This window comes from Salmo salar, chromosome ssa11 (assembly GCF_905237065.1).
Source record: "Salmo salar chromosome ssa11, Ssal_v3.1, whole genome shotgun sequence".
Classification (NCBI taxonomy): Eukaryota; Metazoa; Chordata; class Actinopteri; order Salmoniformes; family Salmonidae; genus Salmo; species Salmo salar.
The window spans coordinates 104175863-104188938 of NC_059452.1; the positions used below are offsets into that span (position 1 = coordinate 104175863).

Genomic DNA, 13076 nt, shown 5'->3' on the forward strand with positions numbered 1-13076 from the left:
CATAGTATGAACACACTAACACATACATACAAAAGAGACATACAGAGAGAGAGAGGGAGAGAGAGATATGCATGTGCTACTGTGCTCTTCCCCTCTTCTCCTCCCTTGCCCTCTCTATCCTCTCTCCCTCTCCCCCTCTCTCCTCCCTCACACTCTCTCTCCCCTTGATCTCCCCCTTACCCTTTCTCTTCCCCCTTTCCCTCTTTCTCTCCCCTCACCCTTTCTCCCCCTCTCTTTCTCTCTCCATCTCTCGCTCTACTACCTCTTCCTACTCCCCCCACCCCTCACAGCTAGAAAGCCCTTAGAACCCTTTCACCGCTGTACATATCTAATTATCCCTTTCCCTCTCTTCCCCCTCACCCTCTCTCTCCCCTCTCCCTCCCCCTCTCTCTCTCCAACTCTCTCCTTCCCCCCTCCCCCTCTCTCTCCCCCTCACCCTCTCTCTCCCCCTCACCCTCTCTCTCTCTCCCCTCTCCCTCCCACTCTCTCTCTCCAACTCTCTCCTTCCCCCCTCACCCTCTCTCTTCCCCCCTCCTCCTTTCTCTGCCCACTTTCTCTCTATATCCCCCCTCGCCCTCTCTTCCCTCTCCCTCCCCCTTTCCCTCTCTCCCCCCTCACCCTCTCTCCTCTCTGCCTCTCCCTCCCCCCTCTCCCTCTCTCTCTCGCTCCCCCTCCTCCTTTCTCTGCCCCTTTTCTCTCTCTATCCCCCCCTCGCCCTCTCTCCCCTCTCTCCCTCCCTCCCCACTCTCTTTCTCTCTCACCCCTCTCCCCCATTCTCTCAGCCAACAAAGCATGCGCCACAGGATGAAGAGATGATCCAGAAATAGTCTGTGTCTTTAAATAACTATGAATGAACAACGGCTTGAATCCTAAAATACACCCACATAGAACACCATCCAAGCTGTATCACAACCGGCCGTGATTGGGAGTCCCATAGTGCGGCTCACAATTGGCCCAGCGTCATCCGGGTTTGGCCGTCATTGTAAATAAGAATTTGTTCTTAACTGACTTGCCAAGTTAAATAAAGGTTAATAAAAAATGTAAAATAAATAGAGAAATAAATAAAACTAGCTACATGCTCTGTCTGGATACCACACAGACCTTTCCAGGTGTGTGTGTGTGTGTGCTTACCACCATAGCTGGATAATTCATTTATTTTTTGTGCTACACAATACACTTCATGAGAACAGAGTAAGCCCTCGAATGCTAGCTAGCTAATGTCAGCTAACGTTAGCTTGAAAATCAGATTTGAAACGAGCTAGCTAATGTCAGCTAATGTTAGCTTGAAAATCAGATTTGAAACGAGCTAGCTAGCTAATATCAGCTAACATTAGCTTGAAAATCAATTTTGAAATGAGCCAGCTAGCTAATGTCAGCTAATGTTAGCTTGAAAATTAGATTTGAAACGAGCTAGCTAGCTAATGTGAGCTGGCAGTGATTTTAGCAAGCCAGGTCATATTGAAAGCTATCTAAACTCAGCAAAAAAGAAACGTCCCTTTTTTTAGGACCCTGTCTTTCAAAGATAATTCGTAAAAATCCAAATAACTTCACAGATCTTCATTGTAAAGGGTTTAAACACTGTTTTCCATGCTTGTTCAATGAACCATAAACAATTAATGAACATGCACCTGTGGAACGGTCATTAAGACACTAACAGCTTACAGACGTTAGGCAATTCAGGTCACAGTTATGAAAACTTAGGACACTAAAGAGGCCTTTCTACTGACTCTGAAAAACACCAAAAGAAAGGTGCCCAGGGTCCCTGCTCATCTGTGTGAACGTGCCTTAGGCATGCTGCAAGGAGGCATGAGGACTGCAGATGTGGCCAGGGCAATAAATAACAATGTCCGTACTGTGAGACGCCTAAGACAGCGCTACAGGGAGACAGGATGGACAGCCGATCGTCCTCGCAGTGGCAGACCACGTTTAACAACACCTGCACAGGATCGGTACATCCGAACATCACACCTGCGGGACAGGTACAGGTTGGCAACAACAACTGCCCGAGTTACACCAGGAACGCACAATCCCTCCATCAGTGCTCAGACTGTCCGCAATAGGCTGAGAGAGGCTGGACTGAGGGCTTTTAGGCCTGTTGTAAGGCAGGTCCTCACCACAACGTCGCCTATGGGCACAAACCCACCGTCACTGGACCAGACAGGACTGGCAAAAAGTGCTCTTCACAGAGATGTCGCGGTTTTGTCTCACCAGGCGTGATGGTCGGATTCGCGTTTATCGTCAAAGGAATGAGCATTACACCGAGGCCTGTACTCTGGAGCGGGATCGATTTGGAGGTGGAGGGTCCGTCATGGTCTGGGGCGGTGTGTCACAGCATCATTGGACTGAGCTTTTTGTCATTGCAGGCAATCTCAACGCTGTGCGTTACAGGGAAGACATCATCCTCCCTCATGTGGTACCCTTCCTGCAGGCTCATCCTGACATGACCCTCCAGCATGACAATGCGATCAGCCATACTGCTCGTTCTGTGCGTGATTTCCTGCAAGACAGGAATGTCAATGTTCTGCCGTGGCCAGCGAAGAGCCCAGATCTCAATCCCATTGAGCATGTCTGGAACCTGTTGGATTGGAGGGTGAGGGCTAGGGCCATTATCCCCAGAAATGTCCGGGAACTTGCAGGTGCCTTGGTGGAAGAGTGTGAACATCTCACAGCAAGAACTGGCAAATCTGGAGGAGATGCACTGCAGTACTTAATGCAGCTGGTGGCCACACCAGATACTGACTGTTACTTTTGATTTTGACCCCCCCTTTGTTCAGGGACACATTATTCAATTTATGTTAGTCACATGTTTGTGGAACTTGTTCAGTTTATGTCTCAGTTGTTGAATCTTGTTATGTTCATACAAATATTTACACAGGTTGTGTTTGCTGAAAATAAACACAGTTGACAGTGAGAGGACGTTTCTTTTCTTGCTGAGTTTAGCTACATCCTATCCAACCTATCTGATTTGTTTGGTTAGCTAGCTAGATTGTAGCCAATGCCATGGCAAGCATGCTGGAATTAAGCTAGCTAGCCTGTTATGCTAGTGACGACACTAAACATTTAACTAGCAAGCAAGCTAAATACATGGCTCTGGCTGGCACTGGCAGGAGGAGGGGGAGGAGGAGGAAGGGTAACGTTAGTTACTGCGTGGTGAGGGTGAATTACATTCTTTCTTCATCATCTTGCTAGCTAGCTAGTCATCTAGCAAGTTTGTAGCCGAAGGACTTTCTGCAAATTCTAGCTAGCTAGCTAGCTATTAGCCCACCATGCACTCACCCACACAGATATACACTCATCCACACACACGCTCTCTAAATACAATACTGTAGTCAGTGACCCTATAAATAATATGATCTAACAAAACTATACTGAACTTAATTTAAAACAAGAGAAAATATACGTTTAATAGGTCTGTAGAAATAAAACTGCTCACACACACATTTAGATTGTCTGAAATCCAGAAACCAAACTAAACTGTATAGACGATGATAACACACACACACACACACACACACACACACACACACACACACACACACACACACACACACACACACACACACACACACACACACACACACACACACACACACACACACACACACCTGTTGCTACCAGACTCTGGTTATTATTGCTAAATACTGAACAATTTAAACACTTGTTCCCCAGTCCCCCCCCTTTCTTGATACACGTGTAAATATTGAACTATAAATTGTGTCTTCCTGTATTATACTGATGCCAAAAATTGTATTCTATTTAACTGAGACGTATACTTTATGTTCCTATTGTTATCTTTCATTAGTTCTTATTGTTGTTGCATTGTCCCGAAGGAACCTGCTAGTTTGCATTAGTTTGGACAGTGTAGCCTGTAAACATGACTAATACACTTCATAGGGAGTTACAGTAGAATGTGAACAACCAGGAGATGGTGGTAACATTAACAAGATTAAATTAATGCTAATTTGAGTATATACACATGTGAAAATGAATTTTTTTTTTTGTTTTTTTTTCAATCATTTTGAATATGTTAATCCTAATGTCACACATTGGTCCCATTGTAAATAGAAAGACCATATACAGTATGTCGGCAAACCAAACAAGTTTCTGTGAAACATTAGAAAATAAATATGACTGTGTTCCAAATGACATCCTATAGGGTCCTGGTCAAAAGTAGTACACTAAATAGGGAATAGGGAGCCATTTGGTACGCATTCTATGTGTGTTTGAGTGTTTTCCGGTTTGGATAATGAATAATTTACATGTCCTGGTTTCAGAGAGAACTCGACTGGATGACTCCATCTGCTTCCTTTTTTTTATAGGGAAAGACTGAATAGATGTTTGTCTGAAGGCTACACCAACCAGGATCTACCAGGAACTACTGTCCAGTACACACAGAATCAGTGATGGACTGTCTTTGGTCTAATAGGCTACACCAACCAGGATCTACCAGGAACTACTGTCCAGTACACACAGAATCAGTGATGGACTGTCTTTGGTCTAATAGGCTACACCAACCAGGATCTACCAGGAACTACTGTCCAGTACACACAGAATCAGTGATGGACTGTCTTTGGTCTAATAGGCTACACCAACCAGGATCTACCAGGAACTACTGTCCAGTACACACAGAATCAGTGATGGACTGTCTTTGGTCTAATAGGCTACACCAACCAGGATCTACCAGGAACTACTGTCCAGTACACACAGAATCAGTGATGGACTGTCTTTGGCGTGTTGTCTCTCTCTCCCTTCTCTTTTTTGTTCTTTCTCATATTTTCTCTTTTTATTGTCTATCTCCCTTTCTTTTTGTCCCTCTCCCTCCCTCTATCTCCCTCCCTCCCTCTCTCTCTCCCTCCCTCCCTCTCTCTCTTTCTACCTCCCTATCTTTCTCCTCTCCTCAGCCTCTCAATTCTCTATCTCCCTTCCTCTCTCTCTTTCTACCTCCATCTCTCTCTCCTCTCCTGCCCCCTCCCTCTCTATCTCACTCCCACTCTCTCTCTCCCTCCCTCTCTCTTTTTCTACCTCACTATCTCTCTCCTGTCCTCCCCCCTACCTCTCAACTCTCTACTTCCCTCTCTCTCTCTCTACCTCCCTCCCTCTCTCTCTTTATACCTCCCTCTCCCTCCAGCTCTCTCTCTACCTCCCCCCTCTCTCTCTCTCTTTATACCTCCCTCTCCCTCCATCTCCCTCCCTCTTTCTCTTTCTACCTCCCTATCTATCTCCTCTCCTCCCCCTCCACTTCCCTCTCTCTCCCTCTACCTCCCTCTCTCTCTCTCTTTCTACCTCCCTCTCCCTCCATCTCTCTCCCTCTTTCTCTTTCGACCTTCCTATCTATCTCCTCCCCCCTCCCTCTCCCACTCTCTATCTCCCTCCCTCTCTTTCTACCTCACTATCTCTCTCCTCTCCTCCCCCCTCGCTCTCAACTCTCTATCTCTCTCTCCATCTCCCCTCTCCCTCTCTCTCTCTCTCTCTTTCTCTTTCTCACTCTCTGATCTCTCAACAGTAAATTAATCTGTAACTCGTGATGAGAGGACAGGAATGGACACACAGAGCAGAAATCACTTCAGTTAATTTTCCCCACTAATCATCCGCTCATGTTAAAGTTCCCAAAATAGATTAGAACTCTGAATCCCGTGGAGAATCTGCATAAGACATTTTCAAAGTATATAAGAAGCTATGACAATGTCCTCAGGGTGACACAAAACTACCTAACATAATAACTAAGTAATGATGAGTATAATGATCAATGTAACTTGAATGTACATAATTCAGATATCACATAGACATACAGAACCAGTCAAAAGTTTGGACACACCTACTCATTCAAGGGTTTTTCTTTATTTTTTACATCGTAAAATAATAGTGAAGACATCCAAACTATGAAATAACACATATGGAATCGTGTAGTAACCAAAAAAAAGTGTTAAACAAATCAAAATATATTTTAGATTCTTCAAAGTAGCCACCCTATGCCTTGATGACAGCTTTGCACACTCTTGGCATTCTCTCAAACAGCTTCACCTGGAATCCTTTTCCAACAGTCTTGAAGGAGTTCCCTCATATGCTGAGCACTTGTTGGCTGCTTTTCCTTAACTCTGTGATCCAACTCATCCCAAACCATCTCAATTGGATTCAGGTCGGGTGATTGTGGAGGCCAGGTCATCTGATGCAGCACTCCATCATTCTCCTTCTTGGTCTTATCGCTGTAGAAGTGTGCCTTGAATTCTAAATAAATCACAGACAGTGTCACCAGCAAAGCAACCCCACACCATCACACCTCCTCCTCCATGCTTCACGGTGGGAACCACACATGCGGAGATCATCCATTCACCTACTCTGCGTCTCACAAAGACATGGCGGTTGGAACCAAAAATCTCAAATTTGGACTTCAGACCAAAGGACAGATTTCCACTGGTCTAATGTCCATTGCTCGTTTTCTTGGCCCAAGCAAGTCTCTTCTTCTTATTGGTGTCCTTTAGTAGTGGTTTCTTTGCAGCAATTCGACCATAAAGGCCTGATTCATGTACTGTTCTCTGAACACTTGTTTGATTACTACATGATTCCATATGTGTTATTTCATTGTTTTGATGTCTTCACTATTATTCTACAATGTAGAAAATAGTCAAAAATAAACAAAAACCCTTGAATGAGTAGGTGTGTCCAAACTTTAGACTGGTGCTGTATATTCTATATCATTTTAACGCATACAATACATCGACAGTGGGGCGGCAGGTAGCCTAGTGGTTAGAGTGTAGAGGAGGCAGGTAGCCTAGTGGTTAGAGTGTAGAGGTGGCAGGTAGCCTAGTGGTTAGAGTGTAGAGGTGGCAGGTAGCCTAGTGGTTAGAGTGTAGAGGCGGCAGGGTAGCCTAGTGGTTAGAGTGTAGAGGTGGCAGGTAGCCTAGTGGTTAGAGTGTAGAGGTGGCAGATAGCCTAGTGGTTAGAGTGTAGAGGCGGCAGGTAGCCTAGTGGTTAGAGTGTAGGGGTGGCAGGTAGCCTAGTGGTTAGAGCGTAGGGGCGGCAGGTAGCCTAGTGGTTAGAGCGTAGAGGCGGCAGGGTAGCCTAGAGGTTAGAGTGTAGAGGTGGCAGGTAGCCTAGTGGTTAGAGTGTAGAGGTGGCAGGTAGCCTAGTGGTTAGAGTGTAGAGGTGGCAGGTAGCCTAGTGGTTAGAGTGTAGAGGTGGCAGGGTAGCCTAGTGGTTAGAGTGTAGAGGTGGCAGGTAGCCTAGTGGTTAGAGTGTAGAGGTGGCAGGTAGCCTAGTGGTTAGAGTGTAGAGGTGGCAGGTAGCCTAGTGGTTAGAGTGTAGAGGTGGCAGGTAGCCTAGTGGTTAGAGTGTAAGGTGGCAGGTAGCCTAGTGGTTAGAGTGTAGAGGTGGCAGGTAGCCTAGTGGTTAGAGCGTAGGGGCGGCAGGTAGCCTAGTGGTTAGAGTGTAGAGGCGGCAGGGTAGCCTAGTGGTTAGAGTGTAGAGGTGGCAGGTAGCCTAGTGGTTAGAGTGTAGAGGTGGCAGGTAGCCTAGTGGTTAGAGTGTAGAGGTGGCAGGTAGCCTAGTGGTTAGAGTGTAGAGGCGGCAGGTAGCCTAGTGGTTAGAGTGTAGGGGCGGCAGGTAGCCTAGTGGTTAGAGTGTAGAGGCGGCAGGTAGCCTAGTGGTTAGAGTGTTGGGCCAGTAACCGAAAGGTTGCTGGATCGAATCCCTGATCTGACAATGTAAAAATATGTTGTTCTGCCCCTGAACAAGGCAGTTAACCCACTGTTCCCCGGTAGGCCATCATTGGAAATAAGAATTTGTTCTTAACTGACTTGCCTAGTTAAATAAAAAGGTAAAAAAAATGTCAGCTCATATTATGAGGAATGTGTCACTTTAACTGCACACCCTTATTCACATGTAGGCATACGCACACACTCAGGCTTCAATGGAACATCAAACGAACTTCTCTGTCTTTCCTTGACATTCTGGTTTTGCCGGGCTGTGTATCTCTGGGATATGGTCATTTTTCACGAAGAACAATTGTGTGACTTGCTTCAGCTGTTTAAAAGTATTTTTGTAGAAGAAGTTTAAAACGTTTTCTTGAAGACGGAATCCACAGTAGGGGGGAAATCAGCGCCACTGGCCGCCCTCACCACCGTCGTCGTCGTCGTCGTAGCCGCGCTGAGGAGCGTCAGTCACCATGGTAACAACGTGTGCCGTTCTATCGCTGGTCCGATGATGATGATGATGATGATGATGATGATGATGTGACAGGGGAAATAACTGTGTTGGGTTTTTAGCAGTTGTTGTTGTAATATCCCAAAACGGACTCTGGCATTTCTTTAGGTAGAAAATGAAATGATATGTACCCATCGATTCTTGACAAAATAACTTAATGAGCTTCGTTAAACTGCCGTAAACCCCAATCAGAACCCAACGTTTGTAAAGAAAGTTTACATTTTACATAAACAAAGAAAATGTAAACAAACACTTTCTAACCTTAACACATGGTCTTCTGATGCATGATTAGTCTTAGCATCCATAGATCTGTCTATGAATTTGACAGTGATTACATTTCTCCAGCCCCTTCCCTCCAGCTTTTTACCGAAAGAGAAGCCGTGAGGGAGGAGGGTCGACAGGATCATTTAACAGAATATAGTCCCTGTTCCCATCAGCCGTGAGGGACGAGGGTCGACAGGATCATTTAACAGAATATAGTCCCTGTTCCCATCAGCCGTGAGGGACGAGGGTCGACAGGATCATTTAACAGAATATAGTCCCTGTTCCCATCAGCCGTGAGGGACGAGGGTCGACAGGATCATTTAACAGAATATAGTCCCTGTTCCCATCAGCCGTGAGGGACGAGGGTCGACAGGATCATTTAACAGAATATAGTCCCTGTTCCCATCAGCCGTGAGGGACGAGGGTCGACAGGATCATTTAACAGAATATAGTCCCTGTTCCCATCAGCCGTGAGGGACGAGGGTCGACAGGATCATTTAACAGAATATAGTCCCTGTTCCCATCAGCCGTGAGGGACGAGGGTCGGCAGGATCATTTAACAGAATATAGTCCCTGTCCCCATCAGCCGTGAGGGACGAGGGTCGGCAGGATCATTTAACAGAATATAGTCCCTGTTCCCATCAGCCGTGAGGGACGAGGGTCGACAGGATCATTTAACAGAATATAGTCCCTGTTCCCATCAGCCGTGAGGGACGAGGGTCGACAGGATCATTTAACAGAATATAGTCCCTGTTCCCATCAGCCGTGAGGGACGAGGGTCGACAGGATCATTTAACAGAATATAGTCCCTGTTCCCATCAGCCGTGAGGGACGAGGGTCGACAGGATCATTTAACAGAATATAGTCCCTGTCCCCATCAGCCGTGAGGGACGAGGGTCGGCAGGATCATTTAACAGAATATAGTCCCTGTCCTCATCAGCCGTGAGGGAGGAGGGTCGAGTTTGTGCACACGTGTGTGTGCATGCAGAAGTGAAGGGAATTGCTTGAGTGTGTATGTGTGTGTATGTTTGTGTGTGTGTGTGTGTTCGTGTGTGCATGCATGTCCGTGCGTCTGTACATGTTTATTTATATAAGGACCTACGTGTGAGTTTAAGTGTGTAGTCTAAGCGTGTGTAGTCTAAGCGTGTAGTCTAAGCGTGTAGTTTAAGTGTGTGAGTCTAAGCGTGTGAGTCTAAGCGTGTAGTTTAAGCGTGTAGTCTAAGCGTGTAGTTTAAGTGTGTAGTCTAAGCGTGTGAGTCTAAGCGTGTAGTCTAAGCGTGTAGTCTAAGCGTGTAGTCTAAGCGTGTGAGTCTAAGCGTGTAGTCTAAGCGTGTAGTCTAAGCGTGTGAGTCTAAGCGTGTAGTCTAAGCGTGTAGTCTAAGCATGTGAGTCTAAGTGTGTAGTCTAAGCGTGTGAGTCTAAGCATGTGAGTCTAAGCGTGTAGTCTAAGCTTGTAGTCTAAGCGTGTAGTCTAAGCGTGTGAGCCTAAGCGTGTAGTCTAAGCGTGTAGTCTAAGCGTGTAGTCTAAGCGTGTAGTGTTTGCTCCAGTGAATAAGACTTCAACGTGACAATAAAGGCGCTGGAGCAGCATCGTTAGACTAGATCCGCCCATGTGTCTGATCTATGTTGTCCTAGATCTACATCCAGAACATGTGACACTGTCTATTGCGCTCTCTGTTACCGCGGTAGCGTCAGAGAGAGGAGGGGCCAGGGCCCCTATTCCGCTCCTTTCTCGTGTCCTGCCAAGTTCATGATGTCACTAGTTCCTCCAGTTCTCTCAGAGAAGACAGGCTCTGCTTTAACAATCTCCCTGTCTCTCCCTGTGTCTGTCTACTATAGAGCATTATCATCACCAGCCTCCCTGTGTCTGTCTACTACAGAGCATTATCATCCCCAGCCTCCCTGTCTCTCCCTGTGTCTGTCTACTATCGAGCATTATCATCACCAGGCTCCCTGTCTCTCCCTGTGTCTGTCTACTATAGAGCATTATCATCACCAGCCTCCCTGTCTCTCCCTGTGTCTGTCTACTATCGAGCATTATCATCACCAGGCTCCCTGTCTCTCCCTGTATCTGTCTACTACAGAGCATTATCATCACCAGCCTCCCTGTGTCTGTCTACTATAGAGCATTATCATCACCAATCTCCCTGTCTCTCCCTGTGTCTGTCTACTATCGAGCATTATCATCACCAATCTCCCTGTATCTGTCTACTATAGAGCATTATCATCACCAGCCTCCCTACTGGTTATCTACAGTTGATCCTATAGGCTCTCAGTATGTCCTCTATCCCTCTCCTCTCATCTCTCTATCTCTCCCCTCTCATCTCTCTATCCCTCTCCTCTCCTCTCTCTAGCCCCCTACTCTCCTCCCTCTATCCCTCTCCTCTCTCTATCCCTCTCCTCCCTCCCCTCTCATCTCTCTATCCCTCTCCTCTCCTCTCTCCAGCCCCCTATTCTCCTCCCTCTATCCCTCCCCTCTCATCTCTCTATCCCTCTCCTCTCCTCTCTCTAGCCTCCTACTCTCCTCCCCTCTCACCTCTCTATCCCTCTCCTCTCATCTCCTCTCTCTATCCCTCTCCTCTCCTCTCTTCTCTCTAGCCCTCTCCTCTCCTCACCTCTCCACTCCTCTCTCTCTAGCCCCCTCCTCACCTCTCCACTCCTCACTCTAGCCCCCTCCTCACCTCTCCTCTCCTCTCCTCTCCTCTCCTCTCCTCTCCTCTCCTCTCCTCTCCTCTCCTCTCCTCTCCTCTCCTCTCCTCTCCTCTCCTCTCCTCTCTCTAGCCCCCTACTCTCCTCTCTAGCCCCCTCCTCACCTATCCTCTCCACTCCTCTCTCTAGCCCCCTACTCTCCTCTCTAGCCCCCTCCTCACCTATCCTTTCCTCTCATCTCTCTAGCCCCCTCCTCACTGCTTCTCTCCTCTCTCTAGCCCCCTCCTCTGCTTCTCTCCTCTCTCTAGCCCCCTCTTCACCTCTCCTCTCCTGTCCTCTCCTCTCCTCTCTCTAGCCCTCTCCTCTCCTCTCATCACTGTAGTCCTCTCCTCTCCTCAGCCCCCTCCTCACCTCTCCTCTCTCTAGCCCCCCTACTCTCCACTCCTCTCCTCTCTCTAGCCCCCTTCTCTCCTCTCCTCTCTCTAGCCCCCTCCTCACCTCTCCTCTCCTCTCTCTAGCCCTCTCCTCTCATCACTGTAGTCCTCTCCTCTCCTCAGCCCCCTCCTCACCTCTCCTCTCTCTAGCCCCCTCCTCTCCTCTCTCTAGCCCCCTCCTCTCTCCTTTATCCCCCTCTTCTCCTCTCCTCTCTCATTTAACCCCCTTCTCTACTATCCTTTCTATCCCTTTCCTCTGTCTAGAGAGACATTGGGAGGAGACTCAACAACAGATAGAACAGAGAAGGAGGAGTTACTCACTTGAGAAATGGAGAGAGAGACATGAAACAGAGAAGAAGGAGGAACTCACTTGAAAGACGGAGAGAGAGACAGATAGGACAGAGAAGGTACTCGTGAAAGACAGAGAACACACACAACGACAGATAGGGTAGAGAGGACAAGGTACTCACGTGAGAGAACTAGAGATGCAGAGAAGAAGAAAGCTGTTCAGCGTGGAATCAGTGTTTTCCCCCACGAGGGGAGATATCCATACAGAGAACCAGCCAGCATCGCACACAGAGACAGAGGAGAAATCACACGCACAGAATAAAGATAGAGAGAATGTAAGAAAGAAGGAAGGAGAGAGAGAGAAGTCATACTATCAGCGAGGCAGCACTAGGGTGTGTGTGATCGTGATCTGGATTGAGTGCATGTGTAAAAAAGAGAGGCAGAGAGAGAGAGAGAGAGAGAGAGAGAGAGAGAGAGAGAGAGAGATTGTGCAGGCTCATTCGCTGAGCTGAAAGTGGGAAGGGGCAAGATTATCCAATGATATGAGAGAGGAGAAATAGCAGCAGAGCGATATAGAGAGAAGGAGGCAGAGAGAGAAAGAGAGAGAGACAGAGAGAGAGAGAGAGAGAGAGAGAGAGAGAGAGAGAGAGAGAGAGAGAGAGAGAGACCGAACGAGAGAGAGAGAGAGAGGCTAGGCAGAGAGACAGAGAAAGAGAGAGAGACGGGGAGATCAACCACTTCCAGACTCACGGACATGTACTAGTCTGGAGACCTAAATGCCAGAACTGGACAAGAACCTGGCACTCTCAGCACATGGGGTCACACACCTACCTGGAGGTGACAGCATTCCCTCTCCAATATCCCCCCCTAGACGCTACAAAACAACCAAAACTAGGTGACAACTCCTCATAGCTCTGTTACACGCTGGGTATGTACATAGTCAATGGTAGGCTTCGAGGGGACTCCTACAGTAGGTACACCTATAGCTCTGTGGCATGCTGGGTATGTACATAGTCAATGGTAGGCTTCGAGGGGACTCCTACAGTAGGTACACCTATAGCTCTGTTACACGCTGGGTATGTACATAGTCAATGTTAGGCTTTGAGGGGACTCCTACGGTAGGTACACCTATAGCTCATCTCTTGGCAGTAGTTCTGTAGACTACTTCATCACCAACCTTAACCCAGAGTCTCTCAGAGCGTTCACAGTCAGCCTACTGACACCCCTATCAGAATCCAGCAA

At 47.4% G+C, this 13076-nt stretch overlaps 1 protein-coding gene across 1 annotated transcript in view; it reads right to left on the bottom strand.

Moving 5' to 3' along the window:
• trim3b (tripartite motif containing 3b) overlaps positions 1-12233 on the bottom strand; it is an 84737-nt gene extending 72504 nt beyond the window's left edge. The window contains exon 1 of the mRNA XM_045690236.1: positions 12017-12233. The gene's annotated coding sequence lies outside the window, so the exon portion shown is untranslated. The remainder of the gene's footprint in view (positions 1-12016) is intronic.
• Between the last annotated feature and the right edge of the window lie 843 nt (positions 12234-13076).